Raw genomic sequence first — 13,121 nt, forward strand, 5'->3', positions numbered from 1 at the left:
AAAATGCTTTGTGGATCACTTACCTATGTGGCACACTTGCCCCAACTTCCACTATGTGTTATTTTATTTGTCAACAAAGTGAGCGCGCTTGTTACAAGCTGCGTACAACAAAGTGAATATGAATATTTTACCACTCTTCGTGGCAGCCGAGACTGCTAATGCGCATGAAGGATCCGCATGGATCGTACAAGCATGAAATATGGGTGCGAAAAATAATAAAAATTATTTCAATCTTACGCTCTCTTGTTATATCGTATTTTTCGGAAATAGTCGCTCCTAATCATTTGACTGAAACGACAACGATATAGAGGTGCAGAAGGGACATATTCCATGCTGCAGAAAGGCTATGAAATTCACCTCTTTCGACACCATGGTTCACTGGTTTGCATATGACTGCAGCCAGCCCGGTGCATGGGGCAGCCCGGGTATCACAGGATCGGGTATCAAATCCCAGCTGGACCGGTCCCTTCGTAGCATGGACTGACTATACGGCTACGTTGTAAAGTAATTTTAGTAAGCCAGAAATGGTCGGCATAACTCTAAGGGGTCGTTAGGCCGATAGATGATTACACGCATAATTTTTTTGTACGCATATGTAATTGTAATTATAATTACATTTACACATTCCTCAGAATTCTGACATAAAGCACATTTTTAAACTAAGTTCAACGAAAATGTCGTTTGCATAGCCGTTTCGTCCCATTTATTTGTTGTATTGGATAGAAAATAATCAATAAATTCATTTGTTAATTTTAACGACTGGGTCTGACACGTAGTTAAATAAACGATCGTCACGAGCGTACGCGATACAAATTAACAGTCGTTTATTCAACTGCTCGAAACTTTTACCCGTGTCTCTTATGGGCCTTGACGTCGAGTCGTTAACTGTTCTAACAGTCGTTAATTCTAACAGAAATTTTTAACAAATGAATTCGGTTCATCCAAAATGAATTTTTAACGACTGTTAAAATCTGTTAACTGCTTGGCGATTCCGGCTAATAATTGCTGTCTTTTTGGATCTTAAACGAGCATATAACGAGACAATATCAAGGCCGTTATTTTGTAACAACACTAAAGCGTTTTGGTATTGTGGGGAAGGAGCTCAATTGGTCCGAAAGTTATTTAAAAGACAGAACTCAGAGAACGTTTTTTGGAAACTCAAAATCAGAGGCTGTAGAAAACACCATTGGAGTTCCGCAAGAAAGTGTTCTTGGACCAATTTTGTTTATCATGTATATCAATGACATGAAACATGTTTTAAATTCTTGCGAGATCAATTTTTTTGCTGACGATACTGTTATGTTTATCGCGCATAAAGACATCAAACAAGCAGAGTCTCTCCTTAATCTCGATTTAAACGCTCTAGATGGTTGGTTAAAGTACAAAAAACTGGCATTGAACATAACAAAGACCAGCTACATGGTAATGTCTGTCGGTGGATTGTACAACCCACCATCTATCGTTATCAATACGGAACGAATCGAGAGAACTCGCCAGGTTAAATACTTGGGGGTTATTTTAGACGACAAGTTGAAGTTCCACGCTCACATAGACTGGGTCATCACCAAAGTGGCAAAGAAGTAGATTAGTAGGTTGGGGAATGATCTTGATTTTTTCGGGAAAGTTCACGTCTATAAATCACTTGTATCACCATACTTTGATTTCTGCTCGTCCATTCTGTTTCTTGGCAATAAAGGGCAAATGGTTAGGCTTCAACGGTATTATTAAGTTAATATTATGTTGTAGTTGACGTACATTGTCTGCTGTTATGCTAGATATCCTACAATGGATGTCTGTAGAGGATTGTGTATCAGACCATGGCTTATATATATCGATTATTGAAGATATATCAGATGAGCCCAGAATTCCGCACTTACTATCTCACAGTGCTAGAAACTCTTTGTTTTTCAAGGGGGTTCAACGGTACAACAGATTGCAAAGAGAAATTAAGAACGCGAGTAGCTTGCAGGAATTCAAGCGTGGGTGTGCGGCGTATGTTAAACAAACTGTATAATGTGTTATATGTGTAGATGTCCCATGTTTTGTATAACTGCAGTTGTCATCATGATCTAACGATGATGATAAGATTTTAGCATTTTAAAAGATTGATTAAAAAAAAAAATGAATGAGACTACGCAAGTTTGAGACACGCGCGCGAAAAGTGACCAGTTGATTTCATATTGAGTAGTTCACGGTGTGCACAATCTAAGAAGTCACGGCAAGATTCATACATTGATGATTGAACGTGGCTGATTTAAGATGCATTTTATTCCCTTGCTCCGGAAGGTAGTGCCCTAAAACCACCTGTTGATATACGCGGAACTGGCCATATGTACGTTGCAGCCGTGTCCTGAAATATGGTGAAACAGTTCCATTCATTGGTTCTGGAGCGCCATGTAAAAGATGCCTAGGAATACCATTGTGGTGAAGTGAGGCCCGTTTTTTCCTCGGTGGCATCTGGTTGGAAGCATCTAGGAATTGTGAATGACACAGCCCAGTCATGCAAAAGCGAGTTCATGCGGTCGAGTTTCTTTTGTTCTCATGGTCCCTAACGGGTCTGATCGGAATCCACCGCGGAGTCCCGGAGGAAGACATTTAGCGACCACACGCACACACTCAAACCGGGTTGGTATCCCAATGAGCAATTCAACCACGCCTGCTAATAAATACTATTGCCGCTATGTTCTGGCCTACAGGCGAAGTGAGATAAAAAACGTGCACATACGCATATACACGGTACGCTGTCGATCCCAATTAGCCCATTCTCCCTCTACCTCACTAACGATCATCCTGCTAAAGCGAGAATGCGTGTTAGGATCGCGCGTCGATACACACTAACACATTCAAAGACACCATGTGTGTACACAGCGTACGAGCGCCTGCACGATCCTAGGGGCGTGACCCGGGTCGATGTGGAATCCATGTGGAACGCATCGAGACTGCTCGCAGCGTACGGGCGCATGCACGATCCTGGCGGATGAATATGGAAGCTTTCGAGTCCATGTGGAATCCTGTCGGAATCCATATGGAATCCTCACGGCGTCCATGTGGAAAGCAACGCTAGCCCTCGCAGTGTACGGGCGCTTGCACGATCCTTGCGGGTGAATGTTTAATGCCGGTGAATGAGTCCATGTGGAAAGCAACGCGTCCGCATCGTACGGGTGAATGATGAATCCTTATGGGTCAATGTGGAAAGCTACAAGACCGCTCGCAGCGGACGGTGTTTTGGTCGCGATGGTCGTAGCGTAGCGTGCAAAAGCGCGTTCAGCTTTCTTCATTTATTTGTATTAAAATTATTATTTATTTACAAACCACCGATTACAATATGTTGGCCACACTTTGGGCTAATAGTTGCAAGATTTTCCCGTGAGATATTTAAATAAAATAGTATTATATTTCAATTACAAAAACGAGGAATTTTTCACTACAATTCTATGCCTTGCTTTAGCTATTTCCTCGCGGCCGTCCGTAACGGCTTTGGTTTTTAGCGAATAACTAAAAAAGTTGAAGAGCTAGACGAAAATGATGTTCTACAAAGTTGTAAAGAATAACATTTTGCATCTTTTAAAGATTTTTGCAGATTTTTTTACAACTGATTAACCATGGTATTTTGATTAAATATGTCGGGGATTGCTTCAGCGTCACAAATTTAATTTTTAAATTCTTTCAAACATACGATTTGGATAAAAGTGTAAAGGACAGTGTTAACCTACTTATGAACAACTGTTTTGAAAAATTTAGGGCTTTTAAACAGCTTTTAAATTGATCGTTCACTGCCCCTAGTCCCATCGTGCGACACCTAATCGACGCATCCTTTTACATTCATATTCTTTACCTATGTTTAGCCGGTAAGCATTTCTTGGCCAAGCAATGGTTTGTGGTATGACTCAATTCTTGTCAGAGGTATTCGGTTTCCCCTAGTCGCACCTACATAGCATCCTGTGTTCATTACCTGCCTACAAGAACCAGTAACACCTTCCGCATGCATAGGCGCGTAGCGACAACGAACATTGCTAGTTACCTGTCGTCTGTCTGAACGCTCATGGGAAAAAATTAGCAGGTGTAGCAGCTACCTCGTATTACTGTGTGTTTAAAGAAATTTTCCATAAAGCCACACCTTGAGGGTAGTTAAAAAGGTCCAAACAGCGTCTAATATTTTTTATCGGAACGGCCGTATGGTAGGAAACAAACCTGTTATGCAATATTTTTCTCCAAAAATATCTAAAAGCACGAAAGAATTATTTTTTGCATCATACGTGCAGTGAAATCCATTCCCGTTCAGCTTCATTTATATACGGTACACAACGTACCCCCTCAACGGCTGGTCGGATGGCGCAAATGTAAGCATGACTTTCTTCTACACCAATTTCTAATCCAATGTTCTCTATCATTTCAGCAAAAGCTCCAAGGAAGTTGTATGGGGAAAAAAGATTCTCTCACGCTCTCACGAGAGAGTGAATTAGAGGAACCCCCCTGGCGTTTTTATTTTCTGGAATTCATTCATTTTTTTTGCTAAAATCCGGCGTAGGTCCACACGCTACGAACGCTCGCGGGCGACTGAAGCGGGCGTGGCTACGCGGGGCTTTATATACCAACCCGGTTTGAGTGTGTGCGTGTGGTCGCTAAATGTCTTCCTCCGGGACTCCGCGGTGGATTCCGAACAGACCCGTTAGGGGCCATGAGAACAAAAGAAACTCGACCGCATGAACTCGCTTTTGCATGACTGGGATATAAAGCCCCGCGTAGCCACGCCCGCGAGCGTTCGTAGCGTGTGGACCTACGCCGGATTTTAGCAAAAAAATGAATGAATTCCAGAAAATAAAAACGCCAGGGGGGTTCCTCAAATTCACTCTCTCGTGAGAGCGTGAGAGAATCTTTTTTCCCCATACAACTTCCTTGGAGCTTTTGCTGAAATGATAGAGAACATTGGATTAGAAATTGGTGTAGAAGAAAGTCATGCTTACATTTGCGCCATCCGACCAGTCGTTGAGGGGGTACGTTGTGTACCGTATATAAATGAAGCTGAATGGGAATGGATTTCACTGCACGTATGATGCAAAAAATAATTCTTTCGTGCTTTTAAATATTTTTGGGGAAAAATATTGCATGACAGGTTTGTTTCCTACCATACGGCCGTTCCGATAAAAAATATTAGACGCTGTTTGGACCTTTTTAACTACCCTCAAGGTGTGGTTTAATGGAAAATTTCTTTAAACACACAGAAATACGAGGTAGCTGCTACACGTGCTAATTTTTTCCCATGAGCATTCAGCCAGACGACAGGTAACTAGCACTGTTCGTTGTCGCTACGCGCCTATACATGCGGAAGGTGTTACTGGTTGTTGCAGGCAGGTAATGAACACAGGATGCTATGTAGGTTCGACTAGGGGAAACCGAATACCTCTGATGAGAATTGAGTCATACCACAAAGCATTGCTTGGCCGAGAAATGGTTACCGGCTAAACACCGGCTCGCGTACCAGTGATGCGTTCGGGTACATAGGTAAAGAATATGAATATAAAAGGATGCGTCGATTAGGTGTCGCATGATGGGACTAGGGGCAGTGAACGATCAATTTAAAAGCTGTTCAGAAGCCCTAAATTTTTCAAAACAGTTGTTCATAAGTAGGTCAACACTGTCCTTTACACTTTTATCTAAATCGTATGTTTGAAAGAATTTGAAAATTAAATTTGTGACGCTAAAGGAATTCCCGATATATTTAATCAAAATAACATGGTTAATCAATTGTATAAAAATCTGCAAAAATCTTTGAAAGATACGAAATGTTATTCTTTACAACTTTGTAGAACATCATTTTCGTCTAGCTCTTCAACTTTTTTAGTTATTCGCTAAAAACAAAAGCCGTTACGGGCGGCCGCAAGGAAATAGCTAAAGGAATGCATAGAATTGTAGCGAAAAATACCTCGTTTTTGTAATAGAAATATAATACTATTTAATTTAAATATCTCATGGGAAAATCTTGCAACTATCAGCCCAAAGTGTGGCCAACATATTGTAATCGGTCGTTTGTAAATACAATAAATAATAATTTTAATACAAATAAATGAAGAAAACTGAACGCGCTTTTGCACGCTACGCTACGACCACCGCGACCAAAACACCGTCCGCTGCGAGCGGTCTTGTAGCTTTCCACATTGACCTGTAAGGATTCACCCGGACGCTGCAGACGCGTTGCTTTCCACATGGACGCCGTGAGAATTCCACATGGAGGCCGAAAGGATTCCACATGGACTCGAAAGCTTCCACATTCATCCGCCAGGATCGTGCATGCGCCCGTACGCTGCGAGCAGTCTCGATGCGTTCCACATGGATTCCACATCGACCCGGGTCACGCCCCTAGGATCGTGCAGGCGCTCGTACGCTGTGTACACACATGGTGTCTTTGAATGTGTTAGTGTGTATCGACGCGCGATCCTAACACGCATTCTCGCTTTAGCAGGATGATCGTTAGTGAGGTAGAGGGAGAAAGGGCTAATTGGGATCGACAGCGTACCGTGTATATGCGTATGTGCACGTTTTTTATCTCACTTCGCCTGTAGGCCAGAACATAGCGGCAATAGTATTTATTAGCAGGCGTGGTTGAATTGCACATTGGGGCATGAGAGGGGGGAAATTTCTTCATTCTCGCTACCCCTGACCCTCACTTTCGAGCGATCGTGCGACAAACTCTCACTCCACCACCCTACCTCACTCACACACGCTCCCATATTCTATGTAAACCCTCACCGCAACCTGCGTCACCAACCCACCCCACACCTAAACGGTCCCATACTCGAAGTGTTAGACAATTTTGGTTCCACAATTTGAAGCCTGTCGAGGAGTGTGGCACTATATTGTTTTTGCTGTCTCCTTTCTTTCACTGCAAAATTGCTTTGCCCTGTCTTTGGCGTATTCATATGAGTTTGGCCTTTGCTGGAGGCGGAGGTGTGTGCGCAAGCGTTATCGTGTTTTGTGAAGTGATTCTTTGCTCCGGTAAGTAATGTGAAAACTAGTGATTGTGATAAGTGAATTAATTCTATTCCTTGTGTTTTGTGCGTAGTGAATTCCATCGAGTCGATCAGCTGATGGAAAGAGTTTGGCCGTGAAGCGGAAAGGGTGAAGCCGGAGTTAAACCGCAGGATGGCAGGACAAATCACATCGGAGAGAGTGCTGAATATTCGACGTCTTGAGAGGTACGCATTTTAACACTCGAAATGAGTTAAAGAAAAAAAACAAAGTGTAAAGATTTCTCATGTCTCTCCGTTTTTTTTTCTTCTATATATTTACAGAAACCTCTGCCGAACATAGGAACCCCATCCCACCATCCGCTTCGCAGAACGCAGGCAGTTTTTTTACCTGTTCGTCGCATGATGAGCGTATGTGCAATAAAAAAAGGGATCGTATGTATTTCCTGGTAATTATTTCGTTCACGGTCGTGGTGAGTTCGGGACGAGGGTGTCCCGAATGCAGCAATAGGAAAGAAAGGGAAAGCGAGAAAGAAAAAAAAAGCGAAGGAAAGAACGGGACACACTGAAGCTTATTAGGCTACCAACGCTTATTATAAATAAGCCTGCAAGCTTGCAGGCTATATACAAGCGTACATACGGCATACGCCCCGCCCCTGTACCCGATTCCCCCACCCCAGCGAACGATCCACGAACGAGGCTTACTAAGTTGCTAGTAAGCCTTTAATAAGCCGGCTAATAAGCCTCGATGTCGTACGACTTTTGCCAAGTGGGTACCAACGCTTATTATAAATTAGCCTGCAAGCTTGCAGGCCCACTTGGCAAAAGTCGTACGACATCGAGGCTTATTAGCCGGCTTATTAAAGGCTTACTAGCAACTTAGTAAGCCTCGTTCGTGGATTGTTCGCGGGGGTGGGGGAATCGGGTATAGGGGGCGGGGCGTATGTACGCTTGCATACGAGCATGCAAGCTTGCAAGCATGGAAGCTCGCAAGCTTTTGTATAATAACCCAGTCATGCAAAAGCGAGTTCATGCGGTCGAGTTTCTTTTGTTCTCATGGCCCCTAACGGGTCTGTTCGGAATCCACCGCGGAGTCCCGGAGGAAGACATTTAGCGACCACACGCACACACTCAAACCGGGTTGGTATATAAAGCCCCGCGTAGCCACGCCCGCTTCAGTCGCCCGCGAGCGTTCGTAGCGTGTGGACCTACGCCGGATTTTAGCAAAAAAAATGAATGAATTCCAGAAAATAAAAACGCCAGGGGGGTTCCTCTAATTCACTCTCTCGTGAGAGCGTGAGAGAATCTTTTTTCCCCATACAACTTCCTTGGAGCTTTTGCTGAAATGATAGAGAACATTGGATTAGAAATTGGTGTAGAAGAAAGTCATGCTTACATTTGCGCCATCCGACCAGCCGTTGAGGGGGTACGTTGTGTACCGTATATAAATGAAGCTGAACGGGAATGGGTTTCACTGCACGTATGATGCAAAAAATAATTCTTTCGTGCTTTTAGATATTTTTGGAGAAAAATATTGCATTACAGGTTTGTTTCCTACCATACGGCCGTTCCGATAAAAAATATTAGACGCTGTTTGGACCTTTTTAACTACCCTCAAGGTGTGGCTTTATGGAAAATTTCTTTAAACACACAGTAATACGAGGTAGCTGCTACACCTGCTAATTTTTTCCCATGAGCGTTCAGACAGACGACAGGTAACTAGCAATGTTCGTTGTCGCTACGCGCCTATGCATGCGGAAGGTGTTACTGGTTCTTGTAGGCAGGTAATGAACACAGGATGCTATGTAGGTGCGACTAGGGGAAACCGAATACCTCTGACAAGAATTGAGTCATACCACAAACCATTGCTTGGCCAAGAAATGCTTACCGGCTAAACATAGGTAAAGAATATGAATGTAAAAGGATGCGTCGATTAGGTGTCGCACGATGGGACTAGGGGCAGTGAACGATCAATTTAAAAGCTGTTTAAAAGCCCTAAATTTTTCAAAACAGTTGTTCATAAGTAGGTTAACACTGTCCTTTACACTTTTATCCAAATCGTATGTTTGAAAGAATTTAAAAATTAAATTTGTGACGCTGAAGCAATCCCCGACATATTTAATCAAAATACCATGGTTAATCAGTTGTAAAAAAATCTGCAAAAATCTGCAAAAAAATGAATGAATTCCAGAAAATAAAAACGCCAGGGGGTTCCTCAAATTCACTCTCTCGTGAGAGCGTGAGAGAATCTTTTTTCCCCATACAACTTCCTTGGAGCTTTTGCTGAAATGATAGAGAACATTGGATTAGAAATTGGTGTAGAAGAAAGTCATGCTTACATTTGCGCCATCCGACCAGTCGTTGAGGGGGTACGTTGTGTACCGTATATAAATGAAGCTGAATGGGAATGGATTTCACTGCACGTATGATGCAAAAAATAATTCTTTCGTGCTTTTAAATATTTTTGGGGAAAAATATTGCATGACAGGTTTGTTTCCTACCATACGGCCGTTCCGATAAAAAATATTAGACGCTGTTTGGACCTTTTTAACTACCCTCAAGGTGTGGTTTAATGGAAAATTTCTTTAAACACACAGAAATACGAGGTAGCTGCTACACGTGCTAATTTTTTCCCATGAGCATTCAGACAGACGACAGGTAACTAGCACTGTTCGTTGTCGCTACGCGCCTATACATGCGGAAGGTGTTACTGGTTGTTGCAGGCAGGTAATGAACACAGGATGCTATGTAGGTTCGACTAGGGGAAACCGAATACCTCTGATGAGAATTGAGTCATGCCACAAAGCATTGCTTGGCCGAGAAATGGTTACCGGCTAAACACCGGCTCGCGTACCAGTGATGCGTTCGGGTACATAGGTAAAGAATATGAATATAAAAGGATGCGTCGATTAGGTGTCGCATGATGGGACTAGGGGCAGTGAACGATCAATTTAAAAGCTGTTCAGAAGCCCTAAATTTTTCAAAACAGTTGTTCATAAGTAGGTCAACACTGTCCTTTACACTTTTATCTAAATCGTATGTTTGAAAGAATTTGAAAATTAAATTTGTGACGCTAAAGGAATTCCCGATATATTTAATCAAAATAACATGGTTAATCAATTGTATAAAAATCTGCAAAAATCTTTGAAAGATACGAAATGTTATTCTTTACAACTTTGTAGAACATCATTTTCGTCTAGCTCTTCAACTTTTTTAGTTATTCGCTAAAAACCAAAGCCGTTACGGGCGGCCGCAAGGAAATAGCTAAAGGAATGCATAGAATTGTAGCGAAAAATACCTCGTTTTTGTAATAGAAATATAATACTATTTAATTTAAATATCTCATGGGAAAATCTTGCAACTATCAGCCCAAAGTGTGGCCAACATATTGTAATCGGTCGTTTGTAAATACAATAAATAATAATTTTAATACAAATAAATGAAGAAAACTGAACGCGCTTTTGCACGCTACGCTACGACCACCGCGACCAAAACACCGTACGCTGCGAGCGGTCTTGTAGCTTTCCACATTGACCTGTAAGGATTCACCCGGACGCTGCAGACGCGTTGCTTTCCACATGGACGCCGTGAGAATTCCACATGGAGGCCGAAAGGATTCCACATGGACTCGAAAGCTTCCACATTCATCCGCCAGGATCGTGCATGCGCCCGTACGCTGCGAGCAGTCTCGATGCGTTCCACATGGATTCCACATCGACCCGGGTCACGCCCCTAGGATCGTGCAGGCGCTCGTACGCTGTGTACACACATGGTGTCTTTGAATGTGTTAGTGTGTATCGACGCGCGATCCTAACACGCATTCTCGCTTTAGCAGGATGATCGTTAGTGAGGTAGAGGGAGAAAGGGCTAATTGGGATCGACAGCGTACCGTGTATATGCGTATGTGCACGTTTTTTATCTCACTTCGCCTGTAGGCCAGAACATAGCGGCAATAGTATTTATTAGCAGGCGTGGTTGAATTGCACATTGGGGCATGAGAGGGGGGAAATTTCTTCATTCTCGCTACCCCTGACCCTCACTTTCGAGCGATCGTGCGACAAACTCTCACTCCACCACCCTACCTCACTCACACACGCTCCCATATTCTATGTAAACCCTCACCGCAACCTGCGTCACCAACCCACCCCACACCTGAACGGTCCCATACTCGAAGTGTTAGACAATTTTGGTTCCACAATTTGAAGCCTGTCGAGGAGTGTGGCACTATATTGTTTTTCGCTGTCTCCTTTCTTTCACTGCAAAATTGCTTTGCCCTGTCTTTGGCGTATTCATATGAGTTTGGCCTTTGCTGGAGGCGGAGGTGTGTGCGCAAGCGTTATCGTGTTTTGTGAAGTGATTCTTTGCTCCGGTAAGTAATGTGAAAACTAGTGATTGTGATAAGTGAATTAATTCTATTCCTTGTGTTTTGTGCGTAGTGAATTCCATCGAGTCGATCAGCTGATGGAAAGAGTTTGGCCGTGAAGCGGAAAGGGTGAAGCCGGAGTTAAACCGCAGGATGGCAGGACAAATCACATCGGAGAGAGTGCTGAATATTCGACGTCTTGAGAGGTACGCATTTTAACACTCGAAATGAGTTAAAGAAAAAAAACAAAGTGTAAAGATTTCTCATGTCTCTCCGTTTTTTTTTCTTCTATATATTTACAGAAACCTCTGCCGAACATAGGAACCCCATCCCACCATCCGCTTCGCAGAACGCAGGCAGTTTTTTTACCTGTTCGTCGCATGATGAGCGTATGTGCAATAAAAAAAGGGATCGTATGTATTTCCTGGTAATTATTTCGTTCACGGTCGTGGTGAGTTCGGGACGAGGGTGTCCCGAATGCAGCAATAGGAAAGAAAGGGAAAGCGAGAAAGAAAAAAAAAGCGAAGGAAAGAACGGGACACACTGAAGCTTATTAGGCTACCAACGCTTATTATAAATAAGCCTGCAAGCTTGCAGGCTATATACAAGCGTACATACGGCATACGCCCCGCCCCTGTACCCGATTCCCCCACCCCAGCGAACGATCCACGAACGAGGCTTACTAAGTTGCTAGTAAGCCTTTAATAAGCCGGCTAATAAGCCTCGATGTCGTACGACTTTTGCCAAGTGGGTACCAACGCTTATTATAAATTAGCCTGCAAGCGTGCAGGCCCACTTGGCAAAAGTCGTACGACATCGAGGCTTATTAGCCGGCTTATTAAAGGCTTACTAGCAACTTAGTAAGCCTCGTTCGTGGATTGTTCGCGGGGGTGGGGGAATCGGGTATAGGGGGCGGGGCGTATGTACGCTTGCATACGAGCATGCAAGCTTGCAAGCATGGAAGCTCGCAAGCTTTTGTATAATAACCCAGTCATGCAAAAGCGAGTTCATGCGGTCGAGTTTCTTTTGTTCTCATGGCCCCTAACGGGTCTGTTCGGAATCCACCGCGGAGTCCCGGAGGAAGACATTTAGCGACCACACGCACACACTCAAACCGGGTTGGTATATAAAGCCCCGCGTAGCCACGCCCGCTTCAGTCGCCCGCGAGCGTTCGTAGCGTGTGGACCTACGCCGGATTTTAGCAAAAAAAATGAATGAATTCCAGAAAATAAAAACGCCAGGGGGGTTCCTCTAATTCACTCTCTCGTGAGAGCGTGAGAGAATCTTTTTTCCCCATACAACTTCCTTGGAGCTTTTGCTGAAATGATAGAGAACATTGGATTAGAAATTGGTGTAGAAGAAAGTCATGCTTACATTTGCGCCATCCGACCAGTCGTTGAGGGGGTACGTTGTGTACCGTATATAAATGAAGCTGAATGGGAATGGATTTCACTGCACGTATGATGCAAAAAATAATTCTTTCGTGCTTTTAAATATTTTTGGGGAAAAATATTGCATGACAGGTTTGTTTCCTACCATACGGCCGTTCCGATAAAAAATATTAGACGCTGTTTGGACCTTTTTAACTACCCTCAAGGTGTGGTTTAATGGAAAATTTCTTTAAACACACAGAAATACGAGGTAGCTGCTACACGTGCTAATTTTTTCCCATGAGCATTCAGACAGACGACAGGTAACTAGCACTGTTCGTTGTCGCTACGCGCCTATACATGCGGAAGGTGTTACTGGTTGTTGCAGGCAGGTAATGAACACAGGATGCTATGTAGGTTCGA

The 13,121-nt window shown here is 43.3% G+C and overlaps 1 protein-coding gene across 6 annotated transcripts in view; it reads left to right on the forward strand.

Moving 5' to 3' along the window:
- Positions 1 to 13,121, forward strand: part of LOC125769083 (uncharacterized) — a 447,410-nt gene that overhangs the window by 373,048 nt on the left and 61,241 nt on the right. The window contains exons 2-3 of one of the 6 annotated variants that reach the window (XM_049437559.1): positions 8,511 to 8,628; positions 9,572 to 9,669. The gene's annotated coding sequence lies outside the window, so the exon portion shown is untranslated. Of the gene's footprint in view, positions 1 to 8,510; positions 9,670 to 12,969; positions 13,068 to 13,121 lie in introns of all 6 variants that reach the window. The other 5 variants (XM_049437549.1, XM_049437520.1, XM_049437539.1 and 2 more) reach the window with 5 other exon arrangements.

The sequence above is a fragment of the Anopheles funestus genome, chromosome X (assembly GCF_943734845.2).
Source record: "Anopheles funestus chromosome X, idAnoFuneDA-416_04, whole genome shotgun sequence".
NCBI lineage: Eukaryota > Metazoa > Arthropoda > Insecta > Diptera > Culicidae > Anopheles > Anopheles funestus.